The sequence below is a fragment of the Armigeres subalbatus genome, chromosome 1, assembly GCF_024139115.2.
Source record: "Armigeres subalbatus isolate Guangzhou_Male chromosome 1, GZ_Asu_2, whole genome shotgun sequence".
NCBI classification, from domain to species: Eukaryota; Metazoa; Arthropoda; class Insecta; order Diptera; family Culicidae; genus Armigeres; species Armigeres subalbatus.
This window is the reverse complement of record NC_085139.1, coordinates 87406466-87425228: the sequence shown is the minus strand read 5'-3', so window position 1 is coordinate 87425228 and position 18763 is coordinate 87406466. Positions and strand designations below refer to the sequence as shown.

The following is an 18763-nucleotide window of genomic DNA, read 5'->3' as shown; positions in this document are numbered from 1 at the left end:
ATTTTAAACTTGCGAAAGGTTACATTCATTTTTATCGCTGCTTAACCCCTTGCCATGATAATGATAAATGAATACCTTCACCCTGGATACGAATCTAACAATTTTGTATAAAATCTTGGCACTGGGATTGCTTTTTACGCAGATGGGTTTTAACAAATTCTCAATACCCATTTCAACTACCAGAACTTTTTGAATAGTATCTGATATTCCATTGATTTTCTGATGTATTTTTCGTCAATATTTCATTGAATAAGAAGGCCAGAAACCAGAAAAAACGGATCGCATTAAAACCGATTATGGAAGGATCAAATACAAAAATGTAAGCTAATATAAAATGCAATGATTTTTTTGCAAAAATCTTCCACATTTCTATATGATTTTTTTTATAAGGGTTTGTATCAAAATATGCCATCAATTTTTGGGTAAAACTGATTAAAATGAGAAATAAGCAAAAAATGAAAATGTTTTAAATATATAATTATGGTGGCATTATTGGTAGAAATGTAAATTCCAACAGGAAGACTGCAATTGACTTCGTTCTTCGACATGAACAAAAATGTTAAATTTCCATTCTCACCCAACTGGCGAAACCATTAGGACCATCTTCCACCCAGACGAAAATTACATCAATTCGCTAATCTTCTCATTGTTCTGATTCTCACACATAAAATCCAGCCTGTGCACTGCTCGGCAACAGAAGCATTACAATTGCTTCCATAAAACCAAGCCGACGACACGACGAGAGCGGAACGTCGATGACGATGAGACAAATTTCCACCATCATCCCCATTTTTCCATCTTTCGTCTCCCGATCAGGACGACCGTCGTAGAGGGGAGGTGTCAACCAGCGATGGCGGCGACAGTTTGCGTGCGGTAGTAATTTTGAAATTTAGTTTAATGAGATTTCCCGGCAGTTGTACATACGAATGCCTTGCAAAGAGCGGAATGCAACGAAATCCGGGAAAAGAGAGTGTCGCCATTATCGTTTCCGTCTGGTAGCTCTGGTAGGGGGCACCTCCGAGAAGGCTAGCACAGTTGGAAGTTTTCCGGCATTTTGTGAAGGTTTCTGCTTCGAACGACATAGGCGTGCGCAATTGAAATTGGTTTAAAAACGAAATTTGATATGCATAGTCAATGACGCTAATTGAGCTATTCATATTAAAGATTTCAAACATTAAGGATTCTGAAATTCCCATGTACGCGTCTACCTCGTAACTGTTCAAGTTGTGATTAAAAGATGGTTTTTGGAAGTCAACTTATTAAAATGCAACACTTGTCGTAAGACGAGTTTGTACAATCCCATTTAATTCCATTACTTATTTGTACCTTGACAGATACGTATTTCGACCTCAACAGTAAGGTCATCTTCAGTGTCTGCAATGCAACACTCATATTCTTGGTGAAACTGCTTGACTTAGTATGACTTTACAGTTTTAACAGGACTATTGACCGCATTGCACTTAGGTCTGCAATCGAACTACTTGGCAGAGATGCATCTGAACACGAGAACGCGTGTTCAAAACGCTCTGAACACTGCACACTGTTCAAGAGCACTGACCTTACTTAGCAACTTGTATCCTAGGAAAACAAATTCAAGCGACGGCATGCTACACATTTTTCGGCTAGTAACGGAACACGTGGGCACCTAACGGATGGAAATCAAGCATGCTCGTATGTTTTAGCATAGTTCCAATTACAGAGCATAAAATAATCACCTTCACGAAGCAGCTTCGGGCCGAATATTGACAAACGTGGCATGACTATTCAAAACATAGAATTACTTACTCAGTTTTTTTCTTCACATATTCATTCATTTGATTGGTACTGAGAATAGTCACTGCGTTTAAAGAAAACATAATTGGCCTTGATTATATTAACTTTTCGCACTTAAATTGTCCCTCAGTTCAAAATCGGGGTCAGATCTATGTGCGTAATTGTTGATATCATCATTTAAGTGTTTAGTTGTACAGTAATATATTAGTTTACGTAATCTAAATAAATACTCGCTGACTGAAATTTGATCGGAAATTGTCAATGTTCAGCCGAATATGAATATGTAAGAAGTGAGGGTGACAAAGAAGGCCGATGGGCTTCACCAAAAATATTCGATTATTTCAAGCTCTGGTCCAAATCTAAGGAATCTTAGTTACCATGATCGTTTTGCTTGCGTACCAACCCAGTGCACACTGAACTGTATTCAGAGTTCAAAACTAAGAACACCAAGGCGCGCTCTTGGCTCATGTTCTGTTCAGGATGCATCTCTGACTTGGAGCAGGCTTTAAGTGGTTGGTACATGATTAGTAGTCACATCAAACAAACGACCTTCAGTTTCGTTCTTCTTGGCTTGGCCGTGGCTTCTTGGGGTCTCCAGGGAAAGCAGCCATATTTCTGGACGACCGATGCTGTCGTGTTCAAGATCACATTTTAAATTTTGGTTATGGTTGGAGGAGATTGTCGATAAGTTGCCACCGGAACCTAAACATAACCAGGTATGAATGGTCGCGAACTTTACCAACAAAAATGTTTCGGGTTTCGTATGTTTTCAAGCGAGACAGCCAGTTGACAAGTTAAAATCGAATACTGCACTGATACTATAGAAAGAACGTAGACATTAATCAAAGGCGTTCGCGCTCACGCTGCTGACAAGAGGGATAAAACGAAACGTTATTCAGCAAAAGGGGGGTCCAGGTTTCAACCAAGCAAATCAGAAGATAACAAGGGTCTGCAAGTTTGTACGTTTCGAAGCGAGCTTCTCTAACGCAATCAGTCTGCAGCGGCTTGTGTAATAAGGTAGGTTCATTGGATCCGTCCAGAGTATTTGACGAAGGGCATAGGGGAAAATGGGGAGACTTGATCACCCCCTGTTTTATCGAGAACTAAAGTAGTTTTGTTCTAGCGTATTTTTTAGTATGGATCCTCTAGACAAATAACCTTTATGTGGTGAGTTATTTTTTGGATTGACAACCTTATTTATTCTGCAGGGCGGTTTGTATGTTTTGACCTTCCTACCTTCCTACAACTTTTCATAACAATGACCAAATGCTTTGGTTTTTCACAGCACAAAGCCATAAATGTGCTTAATGATTTGTACTGATGAAAATGTCAACATTCCATCAAAGTTTTAGGATATTTGGATTTGAAGTTATTGCCTCAATATGGGGACATTTGATCCCCCATTAGTCACCCATACAAAAATTTGGCAAAAAATTCAAAAAAAAAAAATAAATCTGTTTTCAGGCTTCTAATTTTTTGTAGATTTGACAGATTTGATAACACTTCATCAGGAAAAATCATTTATTGCGTAGATATCATAGAAAGGGGATCAAGTCTTCCCAAATTTTAAAATTGCATGTTCTGTCGAATTCAATAACAAATAGCGCGTATTTTGAAGGAAAAATATTTAAAAAAAATCTGAGGGCACCTTTCTAATTTTATCAAAGCAAGCTTTTGGAGAGGGATCAATTTCCCCCGAAAATTTTAAAAGTAGATTTTTGACAACACTCTAAAAAATTGATTGTGTATCCATAACAACAATAATTTAAGGACTGTCATACATCAGTGAAGTTAAATACTATATTTCTTTAAAATTTTATATTTCTTTTCTAGAGTCTGTGTGGAAATCACGTATGTTTATTTATTTTTGGCTGTGATACATCGGAAATCAGAAAAGGGGATCAATTCTACCCAGTCTCACCTACTGCCTCCGAGATATCGTTCTATATGCGCTTGCGACTTGAATGGCTATCAGCCGAAACACACTTTTCAGCTATTGCCCCAAGCAGGAAGCCCATACCGCAGTATCGATGACGAGACGCTTGCTAGCAGACGCCTCGTGCTGCTACTTGGTCCGCCTATGTTTGGCATGATCCTCGCTATTGCGTTCATTGCCTTCGCCGACTTATCTTGTCAACGTGGCTGTTGAAATTTAGCCGATCGTCGATCATCACTCCCAGGTGCTTCAGTGATCGCTTCGAAGCAATCGCATGTCCTCCGACGACGATCTCCATCCGCTGGATCGCTTTGCAATTGCTGACTAATAGCACCTCCGTTTTGTGGTGAGCTATCTGCAGTTTAACTCCGTTCATCCAGCGCTCGATCATGCTTATCGTCTCCATCACCAACACCTCCACTTCTTCAAGTGTCTCGCGCATCATCGCTGGTAACGCGTCGTCCGTAAAACCAATGATTTTCACTATCCTGGGTAGCTGCAAAGTCAACACTCCGTCATACATCCCGTTCCAAAGAGTTGGGCCGAGTATGGAGCCCTGGGGAACACCCGCTGTATCGGGTATCGATTTATGCCTTCATTCGTATCGTACATCAGAACTCTACCCTGAAAATAGCTTTTCAGGATATTGCACAGATAGTTGGGGACCCGCATTCTTTTTTTTTTTCTTTTTTTTTTAGCTGATTTTATTTGCTAATTATCTAATACATGCTTTATCTCTTAGACTAGGTGTTCCGTGTTTTCTTAACACTATCATCCTTATTTGCTATGTTACGCTTTTAGTTATTATTAATACATTTCAATTGCCTCTGGCAGTTAGATTTTTCCTCTGGTTGAATTGAACCATGTAGGAATTACAATGTTTTCAACTTAAACTAAACTTAACCTATTTTATACTAAGGGTACAAAGGAGTTAATCGTTGCAATAGAAGATTGCAACGATTTTTGTCTAAAATTGAAATTATTTTGTTGGACATTTGTTGCAATGTCTCAATATTAGAAATTCTATGAAGTTCATTGGTACTATACCACGGAGGCAACTTCAGAATCATTTTCAAAATTTTATTTTGAATCCTCTGGAGTGCCTTCTTTCTGGTATTGCAGCAACTAGCCCATATTGGCACAGCATACAACATGGCAGGTCTAAAATTTGTTTGTAAATCAAAAGTTTGTTCTTAAGACAAAGTTTTGATTTTCTGTTTATAAGTGGATATAGGCACTTAATATATTTGTTACATTTGGCTTGAAGGCCTTCAATGTGATTTTTAAAGTTAATTTTTGATCTAGCAGAAGTCCTAAATATTTAGCTTCGCTAGACCAATTAATTGGAACCCCATTCATAGTGACAATATGTCTGCTAGAAGGTTTCAAATAAGAAGCTCTCGGCTTATGTGGGAAAATTATAAGCTGAGTTTTGGAAGCATTCGGGGAAATTTTCCATTTTGCAAGTAAGTGGAGAAAATATCCAAACTTTTTGCAATCTACTACAAATGACACGAAGGCTTCGCCCTTTGGCTGAAAGGCCCGTGTCATCTGCAAACAAAGATTTTTGACACCCTGGTGGTAAATCAGGTAAGTCAGAAGTAAAAATGTTATACAATATGGGCCCCAGTATACTGCCTTGGGGGACACCAGCCCTAACAGGTAATCTATCAGATTTAGTATTCTGATAGTTTACCTGCAGCGAGCGATCTGATAAATAATTTTGGATCAGTTTAATGATGTACAGAGGAAAATTAGAATTCATCAATTTTACAATCAAACCTTCATGCCAAACACTGTCAAATGCTTTCTCTATATCAAGAAGAGCAACTCCAGTCGAATATCCTTCAGATTTGTTGAGCCGAATTAAGTTCGCAACTCTTAATAACTGATGAGTGGTTGAATGCCCATGGCGAAAACCAAATTGCTCATCAGCAAAAATAGAATTGTCATTAATATGAACCATCATTCTATTTAAAATAATCTTTTCAAACAGTTTGCTTATTGAAGAAAGCAAACTGATTGAGGATAACTAGAAGCCTCAGCTGGATTTTGTCCGGCTTCAAAATTGGAACAACTTTGGCGTTTTTCCATTTATCTGGAAAGTATGCCAATTGAAAACATTTGTTAAATAAATTAACCAAAAGGATAAAGAGCTTTCAGGAAGTTTTTTGATAAGTATGTAGAAAATACCATCATCACCCGGGGCTTTCATATTTTTAATTTTCTAGTAATAGATCTCACTTCATCCAAATTGGTTCCCAACGAAGGGTCAAAACATTCTCTTGATTGAGAATGTCTTCGAAGCTCCGTGTAACCTGATCCTCAATTGGACTAGTGAGACCTAGACTAAAATTATGGGCACTCTCGAACTGCTGAGCAAGTTTTTGAGCCTTTTCGCCATTTGTTAATAAAATTTTATTTCCCTCTTTAAGCGCTGGAATTGACTTTTGAGGTTTTTTAAGAATTTTTGTTAATTTCCAAAAGGGTTTCGAACTGGGATCCAACTTCGAGACATTATTCTCAAAGTTGGTATTTCTCAGATTAACGAAGCGTTTTTAATTTCATTTTGCAAATCTCGCCAAATAACTTTCAACGCGGGATCGCGAGTTCTTTGGTATTGCCTTCTTCTCACATTTTTAAGACGGATCAGTAGCTGAAGATCGTCGTCAATAATAATGGAGTTGAATTTAACTTCACATTTCGGAATTGCAATGCCTCTGGCTTCGACAATTAAATTTGTCAGAGATACGAGAGCATTATCAATATCACTTTTGGTATCGAGAGGAATATCAACATCAAAATTCCTATCGATATACGTTTTATATAAATCCCAATCAGCTCTATGATAATTAAAAGTAGAGCTGATTGGATTATAAATGGCTTCTTGTGAGATTTCAAATGTCACAGGAAGGTGATCAGAGTCAAAGTCAGCATGAGTTACCAATTGGCCACACAGCTGACTTGAATCCGTTAAAACTAAATCAATTGTAGAAGGATTTCGACTGGAAGAAAAACAAGTTGGTCCATTGGGATATTGAATAGTATAATATCCCGCAGAACAATCTTCAAATAAAATTTTACCATTGGAATTGCTTTGAGCATTATTCCATGAACGGTGTTTGGCATTGAAGTCACCAATTACGAAGAATTTTGATTTGTTGCGAGTCAGAATTTGAAGATCAGCTTTCAACAAATTCTTTTGCTGCCCATTGCATTGAAAAGGCAAGTAGGCTGCAATGAAGGAAAATTGTCCAAAATTTGTTCCAACAGAAACTCCCAAGGTTTCAAAACTTTGGTTTCAAACGAAGAAAATAATTTATGTTTGATACGTCTATTAATAACAATGGCGACCCCACCACAGGCGCTGTCAAGACGATCATTTCTGTAGATAAAATAGTTTGGATCTCTTTTAATGGAGAGTCCTGGTTTTAAATACGTTTCAGTTATAATGGCAATATGCACATTATGAACTGAAAGGAAGTTGAATAATTCATCTTCCTTACCCTTTAGAGAGCGGGCATTCCAATTTAGAACTTTCACACAATTATTTGGATCCATTGAAACGGAGTCCGATAACAATTTTTGTGTGTACTTTATACCAACCTGAACAGCTACAGGAATGGTATTTGCTTTGAACATTGCATCAATCATGTGATGCAATTGTTCAGTTAAAAATCAAAATCGGAAGCAGTCATGCTACCTGAATCGGCAACATGACCGTTATTTTCCGTTGGGGCATAGGTATAAACCTCATTTTGAGAAGAGAAATTTGGTCTACCAGCAGCGATGTTTGCATACGTGGGTACATTGGAAAAATTGGAATTTACTGAAGTGCTTGCTACCCGTTGACGATCGGCAAAATTTGTTTGTGAATTGTGGTGGGTATGAATTGCTCGACCGGTAACCGGTTTCGAAATTTGAGCGTTTGAAAAATTTCTACCCGTCGAATCTGGGATCCGATTGGAATTTCCCGTCATCAATTTTGCACGGGAATTCAAAACTTTTTTTGTGTGAAGGGCATTCCCAGAAATTGGATTTATGATTGCCCCCACAGTTTGCGCACTTAAATTTATTGGAATCTTCTCTCACAGGACATGCGTCCTTGGCGTGAGAGGTTCCACCACAAATCATGCATTTAGCATCCATGTGACAATGTTTGGTTCCATGACCCCACTTTTGGCACTTACGGCACTGGGTAGGGTTTTGGAAATTTCCCGCAGGCCTGCGGAAATGTTCCCATGTAACACGGACATGGGACATAATACAGGCCTTTTCCAAACTTTTCATATTATTTAGTTCACTTTTGTTAAAATGAACTAAATAAAATTCTTGAGAAATGCCCTCTGGGAAGTACCAGAATGGGATTTCTTTTTCATCTTAATTACTTGGACTGGTGAAAATCCAAGTAATTGAGAAATTTCAATTTTAATCTCATCCAGTGATTTGTCATCACTGGGGAGACCTTTCAAGACGACTTTGAACAATCGCTCAGTTTTGTCGTCGTATGTGAAGAATTTATGGCGCTTCTCAGTTAAATAGTGAAGAAGACGTTTGCGATCGTCAAAGGATCCCGGCAAAACGCGGCAGTCACCCTTCCTAGCAATCTGAAATTAAACCTTGATCCCCTGAAGGTTACTCAAAATCTCATTCCGGAAGCCAGAAACAACAATACCACAATTGGCGGAATCCTTTGCTTTTTCACATGCATCGAATCACCTGGGCTAGAGGTAGATTCGATTTGCTCAGTTTCATCATTAATCAAATCGAACTGATTGCTCAGTTCGATTGGAGAAGAATTATTTCCGATATTAGAGTTAGAAGGAATATCTGAATTCTCCAGCTTCCTTCTATTTTTTCCGCGCTTGGGCAAGACGGTCTTGAAACCTTGTTTCTTTGAAGGAAGTGGAGAACTAAGAGACTCTTCCTCTTGTTTTTGTTAATACTCATTGCTGAGCGTGGAGACGTGACCTTCTAAGAGGTTTTTTCCCAGAACGGTGTCCCTGCAGGATTACCACCGCTTGTCGGAATTTTACTTCCGCAAACGGGTCCAACGTAAAACGAAGGCACGGGTCCTTGTAAAGATCGTAACGGGATCAGTGGGTACAAATAGCGCTAAGAAGCACCGTTGAAATTAAAATAGCTTCGGGTAGTATTAAAAACTTCCTTCCGCAAAGAGAGAAAGAACCGCACAGCACGAAAGCACGATGCGGTCTGGGGACGAGCATTCTGTGCAGCGTCGCCGCGATGACTTCAAAGCTGGCGCTGTTGAACGCGTTCTTCACGTCTATCGTGACCACTGCGCAGTACCGATCTCTTCGTCTCTTCTGCTTGGACGCCTTCTCAGCACTCTCGAGCACTGTTCGAATTGCATCCACCGTCGATACTGCTTTACGGAATCCAAACTGCATATTCGACAATCCGCGTTCTCCCTCTGTACATTTCGTCAGCCTATTGAGGATGATTCTCTCAAGGAGCTTCCCGAGCGTGTCTAACAGGCATATAGGCCTGTACGCGGCCGGATTGCCGGGTGACTTTCCTGGCTTAGGCAGCAACACCAGCTTTTGGATCTTCCACATTTCTGGAAAATTGCCTTCGTCCAGGAACTTTTGCAGCGCCTTCCTGAATATGTCCGGGTATGCCAGGATCGCAGCTTTTACCGCAACGTTCGGTATTCCATCCGGACCGGGGGCTTTCTTCGCTGTCAGGCGTTTAGTCGCTTCTGCAAGCTCACTATTGGACACTTGTCGATCTACGGGGTTTGCTTCTCCTTCTTCGTCGTCCGGTATTGGCGGCCACGTGGTCGGATCATGTTTCGGGAAAAGACCCTTCACAATTGCCTTCAACTTATCGGGGCACATTTCAGCTGGCGTTGATGGGCCTTTGATCCGCCGCCGACCCGATACGCGTCTTCCAGGGGTTGGCGTCTGCTTCTCGGCACAGCTCCTTGTAGCAGTTTGACTTGCTCAGTTGGATAGCCCGTTTCAATACGGTCCTAGCTTCTCGAAACGCCGCCTTGCGTTCATCTCTCTCTGGATCCGTCCTTGCTCTCTGTGCCCGCCACCGAGCTTTGAGGCAAGCAGCGCGTAACGTACTGAGCCTGTCGTTTCACCAGTAAGCAGGACGCCGATTGCTTATCGGTTATAGTTTTCGTGGAATAGTAGCGACGCAAGCCGTTACCATCCATTTTGTTAGCTCGGCCGCATCAATGATCTCGGTACTGCTGTGCGGTCGGAGTGCCTCAACGAATAGGGCTTTGTTGAAGGCTTTCGTTTTCCACCTCCATTTACTGGTTAATGATTATCCTTGTTCGTATTGCACCAGGGTTTCGTTGGCCAATACGGTAGCGGATAACCTGGTGGTCGCTGTGAGTGAACTCCACGCTAACTCTCCAGTCCATGCTTGCTGTCAACGAAGAACTGCAGAACATGATGTCGATGATAGACTCCCTTCCATCCCTCCGAAATGTGCTAACGGAGCCTACATTGCACAATCAGGATATATCCTCTTGTGTTGGTCATCGACTGCCCCATTCCACGGTCAATGCATTGAAGTCACCTCTTATGACTACCGGCCTTCGTCCGATCAGCTTATCGGTTAACTCAACTCGACCCCGTTCCTTCTAAACGTACTAGAGGAAGCATCATTGACTAGCAGTGCGTCGAGCTTCGCTGGTGCCTTTATTAACGCTTGAACCCTTCGATTGGTGCTGCGGCTGCCCCACTCCACTGCCCAATTGTTTAAATCTCCTGCCTTGACGACCCACTACGTCAGACGATAGCCTATCGATCATCTGGTTGATCTGTTCTAATGGTCACCTTAGTGGGGCATAGCAGCTACAATAGAACACACCATTGATCTTAGCTATCGCGACACCCTCAGCAGAGTGTACTACCTCTAGGATCGGGTACAGCCTATCGAGCAAATAGCCGCTACCCTAGACCCGTCCACCACCCAATTGCCATTATCAACAGGGACGTTGTACGGGTCAGACAGGAGGGGAACATCCCCGACTCCGAGACCGACTGCCACAGCAGCTGCTGGGCAGTTTCACAGTGGTTAAGATTCAGCTGTGTTATTTGCCTGTTTGTCTCTCCGATGGGACTCGAAGATCCACCCATAACGTAGTCAGTAGTAAGCTTGCTTTTTGCTGGCCTGTAACTACGTTACTGGATCCTTATCGCATTCCTGCGCCATGTGCTCTTCCTCACAACAACGACGACACAGTTTGCTACGGTCTGGGCCCTTACAGTTATGGGTCCTATGTCCAGACTCTTAGCACCGATAGCACCTGTCCACTGAGACGGCTGGAGTTTGCTTACTGGGCTTGCTGACCGACCGATCTTCAACTTCCCTCGCTCCATTACCTTTTGGCTTCCTTAACCGGTGACCTAGGGTAGCCTGAGTAGCACACTTGTCACACATCAGTCACGTTGACTCATCTGCGACCAAATTAAGTCACATTGGAGTTGCTGCAACCCAATCGATCTGAACTGTGCTACTAGGGAGGCTACCTGCGTGCGAAAGAGACAGTCTCTTAGGCGTACAGAGGTCTTCTTTCTTGACTCTGACGGCAGAGACGACGTCGCCCGCGTTCGTGACCTCGTCCAGTTGCTTGCACTGAGAGGTCACTTCCGCCCCCAACGACCTCACCAGGCTCCTGTAGTCAGTCCCACTAGCCTGCGCTCTGCGTTTCGGAACCACAATTATTTCACCGGTCTTGGTGTGTCTGACGCTCCGCACGCCCTGTCCCATGTCCGAAAGCTTTACGGCCGCCCGCATCGATTCAAGGGCTTCAGCGTACTTTGCCTTTTCAGTTTTCCCCAACAAGGCATCGCCTCTGTCCTTAGCTTTTTTTGCCGGTCGAGATGCGTTCGATTTCCGCTTTGCCCTACTGACCAGCTGCCAGGTATTTCCGGTCCTTGTGCCGATGGCACAGGCCGGCTGATACTCTCTTGCGAAACATTGACTTGGGTCTGGTTGGAGTCTTTCGCCTTTTTGAGCCGAAAAGTCACTTCTTCTTGTAGTCATACTGTTATGATGTTGATTTTCATTATGACACCTAAATGAGTGTTATAATAATGATTTTTTTTGCAATTCCTGAACAAAATATCTGGTTTACAATTTGACTTTGAGTGATAAAATGGCCTACTTTTCCATACAATCGAAATGGGTGCTTTAATGACTGTTATGCAATTCAAATGAGTTGCCTAAAAATTATTATAGAACTCATTTGTGTGCTATAACGGCCCATATAATGGTAAACCAACATCAGAACAGTTATTACATGACTTCATTTTGCTGAATTAGCTTGGCTAGGTGCTCAAATAATGTATTCTCTGCGCCCCGTAATAAATTAAATAGTTTGGTAAACAAGACATCAAAAAATTCCAAATGCAAGTAAATCTATCGCTTCACGACTTATTGAACTATGCAATATGGCACGGTAACATGGAATCTGATTGTTCTCCGCAGAAACATAATTTATTGGCAAGATTTATAAAATTAAAGTTCATTTTTCGTCATTGCAAAAATACGGACATCGGACATCAGATTGCTGTTAGGTATGCACCGTTTGGTCCACCGCTTCATTTTCTCTGTGAATAAAAAGAGGCGTGTCTAGTGCGTGTGCGTCATCTTCGTTCGAGATTTCACGGCTATCTAGTAACAACGGCTCAGAGGTGTTAGCGGAGAAAAAATCAGCTCTTATGGTGCCGGGACCGCTACCGACGTCATAATCGCCACTTTCAATTTAAAGATAACTCGTCTCAAATCAATTATCTTCCGATCAAAATGGAGATTTGAAACCAATGATATACGCGTCTTGATGCGCCTTGACAAGCACTGACAGCAACCAAACGATTCTCCGAATCTGATGTGCACTCATTACGAATAACGAAGGGGCGGAGCTAATGATCTTACTTCGTTAGATACTAGAAAGCCGCTTTACCACGCAACGAGGCTCATTCCAGTTCGAGACAGCAGCACGTACGGACGTGTTTTTTGCTCGCGCATTTTTTCCAAGTGTTTTTTTCTCGTTCGTTCGCTGTTTACGTTTTCGCTTCGTCGCGTTGGCGTTATTTTCTCCCGGACCCGTCATGGGAGACTCGGTGGCCGATTCGGTCGCTGGAAAAGTGCCTAAGCGCACTGCTCTTGGAGGCGCAGCTAACCCCTGCAAGCAGCTTTTGCAGAGCAACGTGTTCTCTCCGTTGCCACTCGATGACGCCGGCAATCCGCCGAAAAAGAGGAAGAAGCAGCAATCGCAGCTGCCGCAGGTGCAACCGGAGCGGAAGGAGAAGTGCCCGCCCGTGTTTGTCAAGGGCGATCCACCGGATTTGCGCCCAAAAATTCGCCAGCTGATCGCTAAAGAGCTGAAATGTACTTTTCGGCTCTGCAGCGAGGGCGTGAAAGTAATGCCGGCAAACAAGGACCATCATCAATCCGTCGTAGTCCTCGAGGTCCACAAGTATGAGTACTACACTCATGACCACCCCGGCACGAAGCCGCTAAAGGCTTTGCTGCGAGGCCACCAAGACATGAAGGAAGAGGTGCTCTAAGCTGAGCTCGACAGTTGCGGATTTAAGCCAGTTGCCGTGCACAAGATCGCTCGTCACGACAAGACGAGGAGATGTCGCGACCAGCTTTACCTGGTCCACCTGGAACACGGCTCCACAACGTGGAAGGACCTGAAGCTGGTCGGCGTTATAAATTACATTGTCGTTGACTGGAAGCGATATCGGCCCGTGCACCGCGACGTCACGCAGTGCACCAACTGCTTTAACTTCGGACACGACACCAGAAACTGCCGCATGAAGCCACGCTGCAACAAGTGTGGCGAAGCCCACCCGACCGAAGAGTGTGACAAGATGGAGGTGGCCGATCGCAAGTGCGCCAACTGTGGCGACAAACAGCGGGCCACCACAAAGGGCTGCCTAAAGCGAGCCGAGTTAATGGAAATCAGGAAGTAGGCTTCCACCAGGACCATTTTTGAGAAATGGACCAGGACCATGAGAAGGAAATAGACGTGGCGTTCATCAGTGAAACGCATCTAAAACCGGAGGTGACCGTCAACATCCCGGACTTTCGCATCGTGCGACTCGACCGGCTGACCAGGGGAGGAGGTGTGGCCATCGCTCTTCGCTACAACATCAACTGTCGTCTGCTTCCAAGCTTCCAGCTCAGTATCATCGAGGCCATCGGTGTCGAAATCACCACTTCAGTCGGCACAATCGCGCTCATCGCGGCGTACTGTCCAATGCAAGCCAAAGCCGGCGATGGATCATCGGCTGCCCTTCGGAAAGACATCGTCAAGCTCACGCGGAGGCAAGGTCAGCTTATCAATGCCGACCTCAATGCCAAACATCAAGCCTGGGGCAACAGTCGCGGCACCATCTGGAGCAACGATATGGAGGAAGGTCACTACACGATCTTGAGCCCGGATTCCCCCACTCGGCTGAGTCGGTCCGGTACCCACGCAACCCTCGACCTATACATCACGAACATGAATAGTCATGTCTCGCAGCCGGTTGTCCACCAGGAGTTTAGTTCGGATCACTATCCGGTGGTGGCGAAAGTGGGCTCCTCGGTCAATCGGCACCAGCAGTTACGGCGAAACTACCATCGAGTGAACTGGCAGCGGTTCCAGCAGTGCGTCGACAACTCCGTCGATTACGAGGTGCGTCCGGAGACGCCGGAAAGTATCGACCGCCAGCTGTGCGTCATCAAAGAGGCAATCTCGGTGGCCAGAGAGCAGCATGTCCCGACGGCTCGGCAGGTAAGCAACTCCTTAAACATCGATACACTCACCAAAGATTTGATTCGATTGCGGAATGTCACTCGCAGGCAGTTTCAGCGTACTGGACTGCCTGAGCTTAAGGCACGCTGCAATCGAATCACAAAAATTATCAAGGCCAGAATGGTGGACCTCAAAAATAACGACTTCTCGAATAAGATCCGCACTCTCCCAGATTATGCTAAGCCGTTCTGGAAAATGACCAAAATACTAAAATCCAAGCCTCGGCCCATTCCACCTTTGATCCCACTAGACAATAATGGCTCTAAGGATCGCTTGATAACTCCTGCAGAGAAGGTCGCTGAAATAGGTCGTCACTTCGTCAACTCACACAATCTTGGGCAGAACATCGTCAGTCCACACGAAGCAGCCGTCAACGAGCATGCTAACAACATCCATTTGATTCCCAAAGACTTCTCGGAGGAGTTGGAGATCTCAGCTGACGAATTGACGGCCTATATCAAACTATCGAAAAACATGAAGGCCCCAGGCTTCGACAGCATCCTGAATCTCGAGCTCAAACAAATGAGTGCTCCGTTCTTTAAGCACCTCTCGCTTATCTTTAATCAGTGTCTCCAGCTCAGCTACGTCCCATCGTCCTGGAAGTCAGCGAAATACATCCCCATCCGGAAGTCTGGGAAGGATCCTTCCTCCCCCAAAAGTTATCGACCCATCAGCTTTCTCTCAGGGTTATCCAAGCCATTCGTAAAAGCTGTTCATCATCGGTTTCTTGAGTCTGCCGAAAATCTCAATATCTTGCTCGAGGAACAGTTTGGTTTCCGACGCGGTCGGTCAACTGTACACCAACTGACTCGAGTTACCAACGTCCTCAGACGGAACAAGTTTATCTCAAAAACCTCCGCCATGGCCTTACTCGATGTCGAGAAGGCGTTTGATATATGGCATGATGGCCTGGTGTACAAACTACAACGCTACAATCTTCCCAGCTTCCTGGTAAAAAATCATCAATAATTACTTGTCGGCAAGAACATTCCGGGTATCAATCAGCGGAGCGAGTTCCAATGCGCTCAAAATCGCCGCAGGCGTCCCCTAGGGCAGTATCATCGGGCTCCTGCTTTTCAATCTGTTCACCTCCGACATGTCAGAACCTCCAGAAGGCGGCATTTTGTCTCTGTTCGCAGATGACACCTCAATCGTCTACAACGGTAGAGTGATCAGAGCGCTAGTGGCAAAACTCCAACGAAGCCTGGATGCCCTGACAAAGTACCAGCTGGAAGATTTGTATCAACTCGGCGAAGACCCAGGTCATCATTTTCCACTCTATATCCCCTAAACATGTTCCGCATGAGGACTGTATAATCGTCCTCAGTGGCACGTCTGTGCAATGGGCCAATGAGGTTGACTACCTTGGCTTGACCCTTGACAGCAAGCTTATTTTTCGGCAGCAGGTTGACAAGACGGTGACAAAGTGTAACGTTTTGTTGAAACTACTGTTCCCTTTGATCAACCGGCGGTCGTCATTGTCCCTGAAAAATAAGCTTGCTGTCTACAAGCAAATCATCCTCCCTGTGATCGAATATGGCATGCCGGTCTGGGAGAGCTGCGCTAAAACCCACCACCTCAAACTTCAACGGGTCCAAAACAAATTCCTGAGGATGATCCTCAACACCCCTCCCAGGACAAGAACATCCGAGGTCCACCGTCTGGCCGGAATAAAAACCTTACATGAACGCTTTGGTGAGTGTAAAGAAAAGTTTAGGGTCCGTTGCTTGCACTCGGACCAAGAAGCGCTTAGGGCGCTAGTTCCAATCTAGGTTATCAAATTTTTATTGTAAATATTAGTGTACATAGTAGTTAGGTTATCAAATTAAAAAAAAACACACTAGCGCCTCCTGAAGGCCGTCATGATACATTATATTTTAAAAATTAAGTAAAAACATAAAAATAATAATAATAATAACAATAATTAAAATTGAAGTTGGAGGGCCAAGCCGGCCGATCACTGTACATGTTAAAAATAATTGTATGTTTAAATAAAGAAGAATTTTACTACTACTAGCTTTACCACGCACGCAATTTATTTTGTTCGGGATTTCACAGAGAGCACTGTGAGGTTTCACGCTGTTTACGTCGAGCGGTCGTGTGTTGTACACAACCCTTCTATTTTTTTTAACTGATAACAAGTATGATTTTTTTCAGTAGCATATTCTGCCCATGACCGCATATTTGTAACACTGGCATTTTGTCCATTTTGTAAAAAGCTTGTTAATCGTTCAGATAGCTCAATTTTCTGCATCTTATCGCACAAAAGTAAAATAGGCTTTACTATCTTGCTTATCTGTGGTAAGCTGGAAATGTTTGAGTTTGTAGGGAGGATTGATAAACGATTTACAAAATCTACCAAAATGCAAATGTTACAAATATGCGATCATGGGGAGTACATGCTTTTGGTAAAAAGAGATAATTTTAAAATGTTAAAATTTCACGATAAAAGATTTTAAAATACCTCGTATCCTTTTCTTATTGCTCTAAGCTTTCTTTTCGTGGGAAAACCATGCTGGTTCATGAAAGAACAATGATATTCACGTCTGGGGGACCGTGTACTATTCTCTGTACTTTGCCATTAAAATGTTAAAAATGTTTTTTTAGTTGTGTCAGTGTTGCACGAAACCGTAGGTGTATTCGCGTGCACATAACTAATGACGTGCAGTATTGCTTAAATCTGCATCTGCACCGAGGGCTCATACAACAAAGGATGAAGGATGAAACAAATTTACCCTTCGGAACGTGGTCGACTTCATGAAGATTATTAAAGATTCAGTCCAAACGAGTGTCCAACAGATGAGCAATTTTCGTTTCAAAACAAAATAATATTATCTCTATAAGACATCAATTGATTACTTTTGTGGGACCACGAATTGGTTTAGCATTAACAAAAGTAATCACAACAATCATGGGCTAAAGGCGGATGCCTGTTGGATCGTCCCGGTACTGGCGTAATGGCAACACTGTCGATGGGAAATCTGGGCAGTAAAAGTTAAAACTTATAAAGAAAAACGCCCACCCGTTGCGCGATGGCTCCTGGAGGTTGACAACAACGGTGGAAAGCCGCTGCTGCTAAGATGGTAAACGATAACCAAGGGAGAAGGAAAACATCCTCGTCGTGGCGTGGCGTCGCCATGGATGTCAGCAGCAGCAGACAGGGCTCGCTATCACCAGCCAGCGACGGAGCGACTATGACGATGCTTAAAGTGGTACTATAGGGGGTATAAAATTTAATACAAGACCCCCATCATCTTAATGAGACTAAAGTAGTTGGTGTAATTAATGTATACGAGTGCTGCCGACAGATACAGCCTGATGGGTTGCGACTAAGGGCATGGAATGGTGCCGGCGACACTTTCGTCGAGTGCAACGGCAGCGTGTGACATTTCACACTTTGATTGCGGGGGTTATGCTCAACCCTTGATCGGTCGAGAGCGAAGCGGTGCTGGTGACAATGCCGGCCTATCCATCGCCATGAAGAGGAAATCGGATCAAGAGTTTGTGGCTTTGGGTATCACTTCGAAGGAAAGGCGAAGGCAAATTCGATTTGTCGTAAAATTGTGTGGAGCACCGCGTTTCTATCGCTTCATCCACGATATCATCACAAACGACGCCTCCGTTTCCAAAACATAATCGAAATAGATCGCCTAGGATGATTTAATGTTTCATTTGTGCTTGATGAGTTTTACGTAATCAAACAACGTGTTCGGATAGGAAAGTGTCACCAAGTTTTGTCTAGAAGACGTTTCACGACCAAACAATTCATATTGAAATGAAAGGGTTTTCTGCGGCGGTTTACGATGCTTTTACGTTCCCTTCTCAAAATCACGCTGACATAAAATTCTTATCTAATCCTCTTAAATTGTTGCTCCGTTTTGAAACGATTCGCACAAAAATGCATTTGCTGTGGGAGTAAAATCACATTTTGTCGAGTGGTCCTGGTCCTATGTTTATGTCGCATCAAGATGCTGTTGGGTCCCCCTCCTTATGTTCCGACAATACATGATGCCAAGTGTGCACCACTGTTCAGTATGCGATAAAATTTTATTCCATGATTACTTGTAAAAGTGAATGTAGGAAGACATGTTTGAAATACTGGCCAGAGAATATCGTATTTTCTCAGAATCAAGCGTTCGGATGGTAGGTAACAGCGAGGGTCTTATATCGTAGAAAGGAATGTACCCACAAAATTTCATTCATATTCGTCATGATCAAAGTCACAATAAATAATAAGACATGTCAGAAGACTGTCAGTG

At 43.3% G+C, this 18763-nt stretch overlaps 1 protein-coding gene across 1 annotated transcript in view; it reads right to left on the bottom strand.

Annotated features, from left to right (window-relative positions):
- The window catches only part of LOC134206328 (neurexin 1), a 532462-nt gene that overhangs the window by 225090 nt on the left and 288609 nt on the right, over positions 1-18763 (bottom strand). The gene's annotated exons all lie outside the window — the stretch shown is intronic.